Genomic DNA, 13,972 nt, shown 5'->3' with positions numbered 1-13,972 from the left:
TTTTCAAATTCATTCGTTTACAATTCAAATTTACAAAATTTCAATAATTCGAAAATTCTCCAATTAAATATATAATGAAAAATAAAAACTTGAAATAATTTCAATAAAAATCCTATTAAACTTTTAAAAAGAATTAATTCTACAGAATTTTTTGTCAAAAATATGAAAAATTAAGAATTTCAATGATTTTAGTTTGAAACTTTTTCAAAATTTAATTATTTCTAAAAATCCACGTTATAATGCTTTTAATATTTAATTATAATCTAAAATTTTAACTGAAATTCATTTTGGCTTCCGTTTCCGGTACCGTTGAGTTGTGCACGCGTTTGTAAAGGTTTAAGAGTTTTTGGCAAAATTTTGAGTATTTTACTGAAGGGTGGGTAGTGTAGTGTTTGAGATAACAAAGGAAAGAGTGGTGGTGAAAGTAAAAAGAGTGTATGTGTGCGAGTGGTTAAGTGTGAGTGATAAAAAAGGTAAAAATAGAGAAGTGAATGTTGTGAGGTTAGGTTGCTTGAAGTGAGAGAAAAGAGAGAGAGAGACATTGGGAAATATTGAATGATAAGGTAGATTTCTGGAATGGCTGAATTTGATTCAAGTAGTGTGCGAGAGACTGAGAAAAAGGCGCCAATATTTAAAAGAGGGTTTGGGAAGAATGGAAAGGTGATGACGTGTGAAGACTGTATGGACTTGATGGAGTTAGTGGAAATGTTGAATGAGGCAATGGAAGAGCGTTTTGTGAGAGTGAGAAAGAATTTTGTAACGGTGTGTGAATTAGGTGATGAGAGGAGTAAAGAAATTGATGAATTAGATGAGGAAATGGAAAGGATGCAGGAAAAGTGGAAAAGGTGGGCGAGTGAGTTGGAAGGTATGAGAGAAAGAGTGGATGATTTGGAAAAATTTATTTTAGAGAAGAAGGAAGAGGATAAGAAAATGGAGGTTATGTTGAAAAAGGGGGTAAAAATGTGTAGTGAGGGAAGTGAAAGTGTATATTATGAACAAAAGGTGAATGAGCTGGAAAGAAGAGTGGAATGGATGGAAAAGGATAAAAGAAAAAGAAATATAATTATTAGGGGTATGAATGCAGGTTTAAGTGAAGGAATAAGAGAGGTGGGGAGACTGGCTGAAAGGATAGGGGTGAAAATTAATATTAGGCAGATGAAAGCGATGAGTATGGATGCGAATGGAATTCCGAGGATGTGGTTAGTAGAACTGGGAAGTGAGGAGGAGAAAGAGGAGGTTATGAGGATGAAAGGAAGGTTGAAAGGATGTGTTGAGAGAATAGATGAGGATAGAACGTGGAGGGAAAGGAGAATAAGATGGTTACTGGGAGAGAAGGCATGGATCGAAAGAAGGAATGGAAGAGAAGTAAGAATGGGTAGGGAATGTGTGTGGGTGGATGGGGTAAAATGGTGCGTGAGAGAAGGTAATGGACGAGTGCTTGAGGTTGGAATAGATGATCGGGTGAATGGGGAGAAATGAAGAAGGACAGGAAGGAAGATGGAGGTTTAGGATTTAAAGGGGTGGGGCGTTAATGGGGAATCAGTCAGTATGGACAAAGGGAACTGGAAACGGAAGCCCTGGCACTGGCGAATTTTGAGTGGATGAGTGTGATGAGAATAGGTTAAGTTGCGTGTTGATTAAGTTGTTGATGTGGAATAAGAGCGACGTTATAGGTTAAGAAGTTTTGTACATATAGAATAAGTTGATTTGTAAATGTATCTGGGAGTCTCGAACCCTGCCTATTGCAGGGAGAGTAAATAAACACACAACTGAAATTCATTTTTAAAACCATTTTTATTAGTAAATTCTACGAGAATTCAATTATTTAAATACAAAAATAAATAATTTATTAATTTCATGTTTCTTGAAATTAAATTCTCATAAAAAATGTTATGAACAAATTTTTTAAATCATTAAATTCTTTGGACGAATTTTAATAAAATTTTTAAGAATAATTACATTTTTCGATCAATTTGATTAAAATTGCATTAAAAATAATTGAAATTCTGTAATGAGTTTTATTATTTATGAAAACAATTGAATTCCTAAAAGAATTTTATTATTTATAAAAATAATTGAATGTTTGCGTAGAATTTTATTCAAATTTTTTTTTAATAATGGAATTCTTTTGGAAAATTTTATTGAATTTAGTAGATATTGAAAATCATTGAATTTTAGAAAACTTTTAAAAATAATTGAAATTTTGACAAGAATTTGATTAAAATTTTGTTAAATAATTGAATAGCAGAGAAGAATTTTATTATTTATAAAAAAAATTTAAATTTTGTCGAGAATTTAAAAAAAAATTTTTAACACAATTAAATTTAGCAACTATGTTACTAAGTTAGTTAGTAAGTTAGTAACTAAGTTAGTAAGTTAGTAACTAAGTTAGTAACTATCTTACAAACTTACTATTCTCCCTAGCGAAGCTAAATTCGTTGAATTTTTACAAATCGTTGACTTTGGTGTTTTATTTAAAGTAAAATTTCATTCATAGTCAAACATAGCAGCAAAATGAATTATTTTAATCCTTTCTCGTGTTAATTTAATCCTAGAGGGATTAAACTGTTGCAGATTATTTTAATCCATTCTGGTGTTATTTTAACACTTCACGTTTTACTGTGCTACTTAATAATTTCAGTGTATGTCTGACACTACATTGATTTTTCTACTAAAACTATAACAAATTTTCTGTTATCAATTTTTAATTAACTACTTGCTTAACCAAATGCGACCAATTCATGTTATTTAATAAAAAACTGTCATTAATAGTATTTACATTTAATTCACTACTTGTCTGACCATACACTGATTTTTCCCCTTAATCATTACAAATTTTTACCGTCAGTGATTATTTAAATAAGATAAAAAATTATTTTTTTTATTAACAGCTAAGAATGTAAATTATTTCCAATAATCACAACATATTCTTCAGAGTAACTTATAAAAATGTTTCTCCAAAAATTTAGTTAATTGTTTTGTGTTTCAACTTCATTATTAACGTTAAACATATATAGATAATGTTGCACCCATTGAAAAAGATTTTTCCTGAAATTTTTTTACCCTATTTTTTCGTTCGATAAAACCGCATGTATTGAATGGAGAGAATATTGTTATTTTTTTAAAGTCAGTAGGGAGAAAAAGGGGTTGTGAGGGGGGTTATTGTCGACTCTTCCAGAGGGACGCATCTGCATAGAAACATACTAGCAGCTGTGGATCCTTAAGGATACATGGTCGTTATCCTAGAGACCAAATGGTTTTGCATTATCCTATAAAGTACCAGGGGCCCCAACTGTGCCCTCGTGGATCTCACCACCATGCATTCGCAGCAGCATCCACTGCGCCTTGTGAATATTAAACCTATTAAAGCGCGTTGGATAAAGGTCAGAACTCACCGGCTTTTTAAAAAATCCACTTTTTCCTTCTCTTTTCCGCTTATTAAACAATTTTACGAAATTACCTCTCTTTACCGAGTCTTTAATTTCAAACCGCAACACCAAAAAAAAAGGGAAAGAATAAATGAAAAAAAAAATATTCTCATAACTTCCCATCCGGTTTGTAATATTCATAATTAATTTTTTTTTCCACTTACAATTTTTTTTAGATCACAATTATCTTTGCTTTTGTTTAAAAATGAAAAATAAGAAGTTCAAATTGCTCTTTTCGTACAAAAAGGGTAGAAATTTTTCATTAAAAAAATTAGGAAAATTTGGCTTCATAAAAATTAGATTAAATTAAATCTTCTAGAATATTTTTTTTCCCCAGTAGAGTAGAAAGGGAAAAAATTCGAAAAAAATATATTCTCGTAGATTCTTATATTTTTCGTAATATTTATTATTAAACTTTATACAAAATGTACTTTATTTTGTGAGTGATGTTTTCTTCGATAAAACATGCAGTTAAATTAATATTTGTTGTATTTATTATTTCTATTAATTTATTTTATTTATAACATTTTTCTTTTATTTAGTAAATTGACTTTCTTTAATATTTTTTTAAAATTCTTTCAAATTTTTTCAAAATTAAACTAATAAAAAATATTTCAATTAAAATTGCAAGTAGTACAAGTCAATTTTAGTCAGACGATATTTTATTTATTGTTATTTTACTAATAGTTGAAAGTAGTACTAGTTAACTTTAGTCAGGCAATATTTTAATTCTTGTTATTTTACTAGAAGTTAAAAGTAGTACAAGTCAATTTTAGTCAGACAATTTTAATATATTTCTTATTTCACTAGTAGTTAAAAGTAGTAGAAGTTAATTTTAGTGAGACAAATTTTTAATATTTTCTACTTTAATATTATCAATTGCAAGTAGTACAAGTCAATTTTAGTCAGGCAATATTTTAATTCTTGTTATTTTACTAGTAGTTAAAAGTAGTACAAGTTAATTTTAGTTAGATGAAATTTTATTTATTTTTATGTTATTATGGTAATTCAAAGTGGTACAAGTCAATTTTAATCAGACAAATTTTTTGTTTTACACTTTACTATAACAATAGTAGTAACGTCTGCCTGAACGTTGACTTTTACTACTGTATTATGTAATTTGTTGTTTAATATATAAAAATATAAATATAATTTCAATACTAATATTTTTATACTTTTTCGTAACTTATTTAAAAAATTTCTTTAAAAATACAAGAGACTAAAAAAAATTTTTAAATTATAAATAAATTTAAAATTGAAAATTTTTAAATTTAATTTACTATTTCCACAAAATGAAGAATATTTATAAAATACTCGTAAATATTTCCATTCATATTCTTTATTTTCTTGATTTATAGAAAGTTTTATAATAACATAAATCATAAATATGTGTTCTCATTTCAAATGAGATTTATATTCACCGAATGATAAACAGGAAGTGATAATATATTCAAACTAATCTTTTAAATTGGACGAAAATAACATGTCGACGATAAAGTTTTGAATTTAAATTGACAAAATTTTTCACGTCTCACAACTTCAATAAATTTAGAAAACTATAAATATAAAATGACAAAAGAAAATTTTTCTTCAACTTTAATTATTCGCAACTATTTATATTTAAACTCTGAAATTAAATAAAAATGTACTCTTCTGATTAAACGCACTAAAAGTAAATAATAATTCATTAATTTAATTTAACTCTAAATAAATAAAAATTTATTTCTTTAAACTCTGAAAATAAATAGAAATCTCTGCTTCTTTTTTAGTTCTATTATTATAAAAAAATTTATTCTATTTCAACAAATTTTTGCAGAATAAAAAAATTGTTTCTTTAAAAAAACTGCTTCTATTGTAAATAAAATAATTATTTATTTTAGAAATAATTCCATGGAAATATTTTCAGTTCGGTCGCATATTGAGTGTTAGTAATACACCTAGAGATAAAATTTATTTGAATTAAAAAAAAATCTCAAATAAATAATTTTTTTTCTCTGGGTGAAAAGTGTAAACAGGAGATTAAAAAAATCTAATCGATTTGTGAAAAAAATTTTTTTATTGCAACTGAACGGGATTGCAAAACGAGGCTATTAAATTTAAATTAATTGCAAGTCAGGGAAAATTTATAGTTTGTCAAATTTTTTCTGATATTTTTTTTTTTTTTGATCGAAATAATTGAAATGACAGTATATACAAGCCATGTCTCATGGATCTCATTCATAATTGTGAGCTGAATCATTATGATTAGAGAGACACATTTATTGACCTATTTCAATTAGAGATTTGAATGACACAGATGACATTAATGTCAGAGGCAAATGGGTGTATTGCGGTGGGTATTATAGTAGGGGAATGTAGTCAAGGTTGGCCTACTGTCTAGGTAGGCCACTCGCGTTTTTTTGTCAAGTTCACTAGCGCCACCTACGCGCATTTTTGTCGAAGCTTGTCTTAGTGAAACCTAACTTTTTGTTCAATTACATTTTCGGAAAATCGAAAATTGTGTTTTCTGTGACGTCGGTACAAAAAAAGCTCAAAAAAAGTTTTGTGCATAATGTGAAAAACCATTAATAAAAGATAAAAAACAAATTGAATCGTCAAGGCAAGTATGCAGAAAATTTGTGGGACTCATGGTTGAAAGGAAAACAAAGTAAAAAATCGAATCCCGAAACGTATTTCTTTATGGTTACAACAATTCGGTAATGTTACTTACTGTCAAGGTCGGCCACTATGTGTTTAAAATGCGCAAAGTTGAGGACGAGCTACTTCATTTGCAAAAACTGCAATTCTGTATAACTCATAATATAATTGATCATCTTATTAATATTTTTATTTAATTTTATTAATATTTTAGTGCAAAACTTTTTTTTATTTATATTTATTTTTTTATATTGTTTATTGTTATTATTTTGTTATTTCATTAGGTTACAAACTGTAAACAATAAAGAATCAATTTTCCGTAACTCCAAACATGTTATTTTATTTTTTAACGATTAATGCCCTTTGAATTTTAAACATGGCCGACCTTGACTGTAATGGCCAACCTGGACTACAAATTTTTTTTTTTTTAAATCTTTATAACTTTTTCATTTTTAAACCTGTCAATTTACTTTGTACAGAAAAAATGTTCCTATTAAACAGGACTTTCCAACCATATACTTCAATTGTCCAAATTCATTTTTAAAAAAAAGTTATAAACAAAAGTCAAAAAGGTGGCCGACCTAGACTATGTTCCCCTACTCTGGTGTTACTGCTTCCCGAGAGCAGACACACTGCAAAGTGACTACGTGTCTGGATTACCAACTCCATTAAAATCTATCTGCAGGGCGTGTTACACGAAATTTAACAATTTTCTTTACACCTCAGAGGTCAGGGGTGATGAACAGGAGTGGAGGGGGGGGGGGAGAGGGTGAAAGCTCTTAAATCCCGGAACGGCGTCGTGCTGATTTCCAATTGACCCGAGATTTCTCCAGGGCAAACCCTGTACGTATATATATTCTGTACATCATCAATAATTACATGAATATTCACCCTCAAAAAAAAGTAATTTTTATTACTGTTTTTTATCCAATTTCAATTTAAACGAATTTTTACACTTCGAAGTAGAATTTTAATTAATTTTTATCACACAAAATTGTTATTTCCTTTTTTGAGAATTTATTTTCAATGTGTAATCAAAAAGTTATATTTATTTATAAGTTTTTATTAAATTTCAACTTAAAAGAAGCATAGTTTTGATTAAATTAAAAATTAATTAATTAATATAGGTATAATCAAGTTAATAAATTGAATAAAATTTTCAAATTCTTTCCATATTTCCGTAAAGTCCGTAATTTGATTAAAAAAGGACAAAATCTTCGTAAATTGTACGATATAATTTGGAAAATTTTAGAGAAATTAAAAATAATTTCAAAATTCTATTATTTTCAAATATAAAATATATCTATTATTTTCAAAAGTAATAAAATTCTTCGTGAAATTCAATTATGTTTAAAATTTTTTTTTAATTCTCGTCAAAATTTAAATTATTTTCATAAATAATAAAATTCTTCTCCGAAATTCAATTATTTTCAAAAAATTTAATGAAATTTTTGGCAAAATTTTAATTATTTTCAAAAAATTTTCCTCAATTTAATGATTTTTAATATATCTGATATTTTAATAAAATTTTCCAAAAGAATTCAAGTATTTAAAAAAATTTTAATAAAATTCTACAAAAAAATTTAATTATTTTCATAAATACTAAAATATTACAGACGTTATTCAATTATTTACAAATTTTTTATAAATTTCTTTGTAATAATTCCATTATTTTCATAAAATGTATAATTTTTTACAGAGACTCAATTATTTTCGTAAATAATAAAATTCTTTTTAGAAATTCACAATTATTTTCATAAATAATAAAACTCATTGCAGAATTTCAATTATTTTTTAATTCAATTTTAAATTTTAATCGAATGTAATTATTATTGAAAATTTTATTAAAATTCGTCGTAAGAATTCAAGTATTTAAAAATTTTGTTGATAAAATTATGTATAAGAATTCATTTTTAAGGAACATTCAATTATTCATAAAATTATATCTGTTCGTATTTAAATAATTGAATTCTCGAAAAATTTTCTAATAAAAATTTATTTAAAAATCAATTTCAGTTAAAAACGAATGAATTTGAAAATTCACAAAAAACTATTTTAAATTATTATTATAATTAAATAATTGAATTCTAAAAGAACTTTTTTATAAAAATTGATTTAAAAATAAATTTTAGTTAAAATTTTAGATAATAATTCAATATTAAAAGCAATATAGCGCGTGACCAAACATTGATGTTTCTACTAAAAACTTAATATTTTTTAAATAAATAATTAAAAATGAAAAATAATTTTCTTTTCTAACTTTATTTTCTAAGTTTTGTCTGTTTCTAATTATTGTAAAGTTATTAGTCCAATTATTAGTAGAAAACGTCTGATTAAGTCAGACAATAATTTAATTTACGTAATATCGTCAGTGGAAGAATTATTTTTTAGTCAGACAATTTTTTTTCTTGTTATAAATATTATTAGTACAGGAAACTAAGTTTTCTTCTGACGATATTTTATTCTAGTCATTTTTTATTAGTGAAAAGATCATTTTTCTTCTGACGATATTTTATTCTAGGTTTTTTTGTTAGTAGAGAAGTTTTAGTTATACACAATTTTTATTCTCTTGTAATTTTTATCTTGTAAGTAGTATAAGTCAGTTTTATAGCCAGACACTCTTCATTCACTTCTACAATAACTGCAAAGTATTTTTTTCTCAATAATTTAATAATTTGATAAAAAGATTCTTTTACTAAATAAAGAAAAACAATAAAATAAATAATAGAAATAATAACGTTATTCAAAAAATAAATTTCGTATAAAGTTTCAAATTTCAAAAATAATTCAATAAAGTTAATTCTCAATGAAGTTAGAATCACTTGATCGTAAATAAAAACAAAACAAATTTTTGATCATTATATACCAATTTGTAAATGATATTTTCACTCCTAACGCGGTTGGAAAATTTCTCTCCCTTATTTATAGAATCTATTGTATGCAGTAATCTCATTAAGCTTAATGACCAGCTTAAACGACGAAAGTTCCTAACCATTTTTCTCCCTACAATCTTGACGTATATATGCTGCTAGCTTAAATCTCCAACTTAGTAAAGGTTAAACTCATATTAAATTTTACGCGAATATGCAATGGTCGGACAAAAGACTCCTCGTTAAATTTTCTATTTACCAAAATAAAAAACCGAAAAAAAAAAATATATATATATATATATATATATATATATGACAGGATAATTAAGATTTTATTTTCTGGTTTTTATACTCAAACTTATGACGTTAATGGCTTCATAAAATTACCATTAATTGCATTTTACCCTCATCGTCTTTCAATTTCCGATAACAAGCCACCGAAAACGATCTTCGAGTTAATTCAACCGTAACTAAAATGATCAAAACAAAAAAAAAATTTTATTATATTTTTTTTTTTTTATTCACTCGATTAAACTGTACGCGGTTAGGAGAAGAGACGCTTGCAATTTTCCTCCTTTAATTGCAGAATTTGGACGAGATTGGAGCCAGGAGCGAGGAAGCGTGGCAAATGAATTAGCTTAGGGCGGTTGTAAGTTCCACCCTTTCGACCACCACCACCACCCCCCCTCCTTTCATCCCACTTTCCTTTCACCCTGCTATCTATTTTCACTGCTTTATCGTAACGATATTTATTACACTGAGCCATAAGGTGAAAATGATAGAAAAAAAAATTGACCCTCATTGTCCTTTCTTTCTTGTCTTCACTAATAATAACAGAAAAAAGGAAATATTTTTCTCGTTCCTTTACGACAGTAAAGAATAGTTTTTTTTTTAACTCCCCCTTTTTTGTTGCTCATCTAGTGAAAAAATGTGTATTTACCTTTTTCTTTTTCTTTGCAGGGAGAAGAAAAGGGCAATGAAAAAAAATCATTTCTGAAATAGTTCATTTTATCGCTGCAAATAACGTTAAGTTTACTGCTGTGCTGCGCATGTCGAGAGCGCTAAAAACTTTTCGTGTTACATAAAATATGTTAGGCAAAACTTTTCATTATTATACCACGTATAAACTTTTTCACCGCATACTAATCACGAGTGAGAAAAATTATGGGAATAATAATGTTTTTTTTTGCGTTGGGAGAATTTTTACAATTGTGAATAAAAAGGGGATGAGGAAAAAAAGACGAATACGGTAAAGAAAAATAAAAAAGTAGGAAAAAGAAACAGGTAAAAAATTAAAGAAGGAAGAAGAAAAGAAAATGGAAAAAAAAGAAGAAGTAAAGAATAAAAAAGGAAAGAAGAAAGAAAAAGAAGAAAAAAAGAAAAAAGAGAAGAAGAAGAAGAAGAAGAAGAAGAAGAAGAAGAAGAAGAAGAAGAAGAAAAATCAAGTTAAAAATCGCCTGTATATTAAAACACTTAAAAAGCATTTCATCTTCCTCTGGATTTCCTTATCTTTTGGTAGCAGAACCAATTCATGTTGCGGAGACTGGAGCAGACATCGCGACGCCAGTAAAACCAGTTTTTGACGAAAAAAAAGACTAATATCCTTTTAAAGAGGGTTGCTTTTCACGTTAAAGTGGTTCCATTCATACACTTGGAATTTGAAAATCTCTACTAAATATTATCATCAAGCTGTACTCTCATCATAGTTTATTATTTATCATTTTTCCCCCTTTTCAATTTTATATTATTTTCAATTCTCACATACAAAATTAATCATTTAATTAAAAAGTATAATAATTCCAGAATATAAAACAATAACAGTTAAATATTACTTAATAAAATAATTATTCATTCTAATACATAAATATTATTTATTTTATGTATAGTGTATAAATAATAAACAAATAATAAACTGTCGATAGGAAATTGATAATTGATTTTGTTATAAAAAAATTATAAAATAACAATTATTTGTTACTCGTAAGATTTTTATCTTTTAAATTTAATTATTAATTAGGTTATTAATTGTCCATTTCCATTATAACTTAATAAATTAATATATTAATTAATTATTAATAATTAAAATTGTTACTAGTTTAAAAAATAATAATTAATTATTACTCTCTAAATTTGAATCACTTAAAAATAACTGATTCAGAAGCAAAATTTCAATTACTAATATTCAAATAGTATGAGATAATAATAATTAAATGTTAATTATTACAGAATTTTTTCTATAAAGATAGTAATTTATTGTTACCAGCAATAAAAGAATATTTAATTATTTCATTAAAGAAAATAATACCTAATTGTATTTTGAACCAAAATAATTGATTGTTTTTTGAAGCAAAACAATTAATTGTTGTTTGTAACAAAATAATAATTGATTGTTTTTTTTTCTAAAAAAATATTAATGAATGATGACTTGTAACAATAATAGCAATTAATAAAGACTTGTAACATAATAACAATTAACTACTAATTCTAATACAATAATTAATAATTACTTGTTTAATTAATTATCATTTGCAACAAGTAACAATTATAATTTTTTATCTCACTGAAATTTGATTAATTATCAACTTTTTTTTTTTTTATTTCTTCAAATGAAACGAATATTTACTATTCGTTTTTTTCATTAAAGTCACTATGATGGCAATAGATTTAATTTATTTGCATATTTAACAAAAGAAAATGACAAATTAAATATGATTTATGTTGATAGAAAGTGGGAGGGGGTAAGAGGGCAAAAGTAATTTTTTCGCAAACATAGACGTTTATCATTTAGTGTCTGCAAATGGAAATAATGTCGCAAGTTCGCATAAAGGACATACATCTTTCTTTACCATTAAAAATAACTGTCTTCTCTATTTTACTCATAGAGATTGTAATATATGCAAATATAACAGGCATTATGTGACAATGCCAGTGATTATTGTACGAGAAAATGATGAATGAACAAGATTTGTTATTATAAGTTGCTATAATAATAGAAATCTTTTCATAAAAATATATTGCGTTAATAAATCTTTTTTAGTATAAATAAACTTCTAACTTTTACAGTTAATGTAAATTAGAGGAAAGTTTTTATTTTAGAGAGAAATTTTCTTTTTTTTCTACGTGATTTATTAATTTTTTTTCATATTTACTTCTTTTTTCCATGTATATTAATTATTTTTCAATAAACATTTTTGGTAAAGTTGAAATAAATAACGAAATAAATAAATAGATAGGTAAATAAATAAATTATAAAATGAATAAAATGGTAAATAAACAAAATAAGGAATAAATGAAAATGAAAATAATGAGTCAAATAAAAACAAGCAAGTAAAAAAAATAATTAATTAATGAAAATGAAATAAAAATATAAACAAATAAAAAATAGGTAAAACAAATAGAAGTGAAAAATAAAAATAAATTGATTTTTAAAAAAACAGAAAGTAAAAAAAAGAAAAAAAATCATAAATAAAATAAATGGAATAAATGTACAGAAAATAATAGAAGAACAAATTTGTTTCCAAACTATATTTTTTCGATAATAAAAAATAGTAACACTAATAATTATAAAACAAAAAATCCATTTTTCCTTCAGTTCAAATTACCAAATAAAAAGGAAACAAAACAACAACAACAATGAAAAAAAAATACTGAATAATATCGAAATGTTCGAAAAATGTCAGTAATAAATTGTAATAAATTGGCAACAATCCAAAAATGAATCGTTTCATGATTTGACCACTGCTATAGAAATCTCGAATCGTAAATACCGACATTCTGTAAAGCTCTCGAAGCAACTAACATTTATGGTTGTATTGTTAAATATCTTTTTTAGAGTTGTTCGTTTATGCGAAACATTTTAACGATCTTAGCGTACGCAAAAGTTTCATCCAACTTTTATGGGCACTGATATGTGTTTGTGTTGCGTGTGAGTATAAAGAACAGTAAAGGTAACAGTTCCTTTTTTTTTTTCTTTTTTGTCGTCGTCGTCGTCGTTGTCGTCACGAACTTGTACCTTAACTCAAGTACACATAAATTATATTCATAAAAACATATGTCAAATCTATTATGTACCTTGAGAAAGAGAAAACATTTTTTTTTTTAAATCAACTTTTTTTCTCTTAATAAATTTTCGTTTTATGAAACTTTCTTTTCAAAGAAATAAAAAATTTTATCTTTATTTTTGAGATAACACTATATATTTGTTTGTGAACTGGAATAATTTTTTTTTCATTCACAGGTTCAAAACATTATTAATTTTTTATTGAAAAAAATTTAATTTTTCTCAAATTAAATCTTTGTTACATTAAATATTTAGTTAAAAAAAAAAAGAAAACGGAATTTTTCTTTTCTTTGAAAAATAAAATGAGTGGAAATATTTTTTTTAAAACTCACGGCTGTCAATAAAGCGGAATGTCCCAGAAAAACCCGTTGCATTAGAGGGTGGTTCTTCACTGTGAAACTCGAGGATAAGGGTGGATCTCGAACTATAAAGAACTTGTGGAATATCGCGCAAGCTGCCGCAGAGATATCCAGTCCAAGGCGTGTACTCGGAAACACCTTTACTCTCCAAATGCAAAAAGACTTTGAGGAAATCTCCTTTCGAGCAACTGAAAACAGAAAAATTTACATGTTACAATATAATCCTATAATACACATATCAGACATGATTTGTTATTTTCTGCTGCAATAAATTTTTCTCCTCAAAAAAATTTTATTATTTAGTAGATAAAAAAAATAAATAAATAAGAAAATAATTTGCATTTTTTATTTAAATAAAAAAAAATTTTTTGAATTTGTTCTCTGAAAAAAGAAACGATAACTTACTTTTAAAAAACCCTACTTATTTACTTGTCTGACTAAAAAATTATTTTTCTAGGGGAACATAGTCTAGGTCGGCCACCTTTTTGACTTTTGTTTATAACTTTTTTTTAAAAATAAATTTGGACAATTGAAGTATATGGTTGGAAAGTCCTGTTTAATAGGAACATTTTTTCTGTACAAAGTAAATTGACAGGTTTAAAAATGAAAAAGTTATAA

The 13,972-nt window shown here is 25.9% G+C and overlaps 1 protein-coding gene across 1 annotated transcript in view; it reads right to left on the bottom strand.

Annotated features, from left to right (window-relative positions):
- Positions 1-13,548, bottom strand: part of LOC122505049 (suppressor of lurcher protein 1) — a 255,048-nt gene extending 241,500 nt beyond the window's left edge. The window contains exon 1 of the mRNA XM_043616468.1: positions 13,328-13,548. The gene's annotated coding sequence lies outside the window, so the exon portion shown is untranslated. The remainder of the gene's footprint in view (positions 1-13,327) is intronic.
- Between the last annotated feature and the right edge of the window lie 424 nt (positions 13,549-13,972).

This window comes from Leptopilina heterotoma, unplaced genomic scaffold, assembly GCF_015476425.1.
Source record: "Leptopilina heterotoma isolate Lh14 unplaced genomic scaffold, ASM1547642v1 Lhet_337, whole genome shotgun sequence".
Lineage (NCBI taxonomy): Eukaryota > Metazoa > Arthropoda > Insecta > Hymenoptera > Figitidae > Leptopilina > Leptopilina heterotoma.
This window is presented reverse-complemented; position numbering and strand designations above follow the sequence as displayed.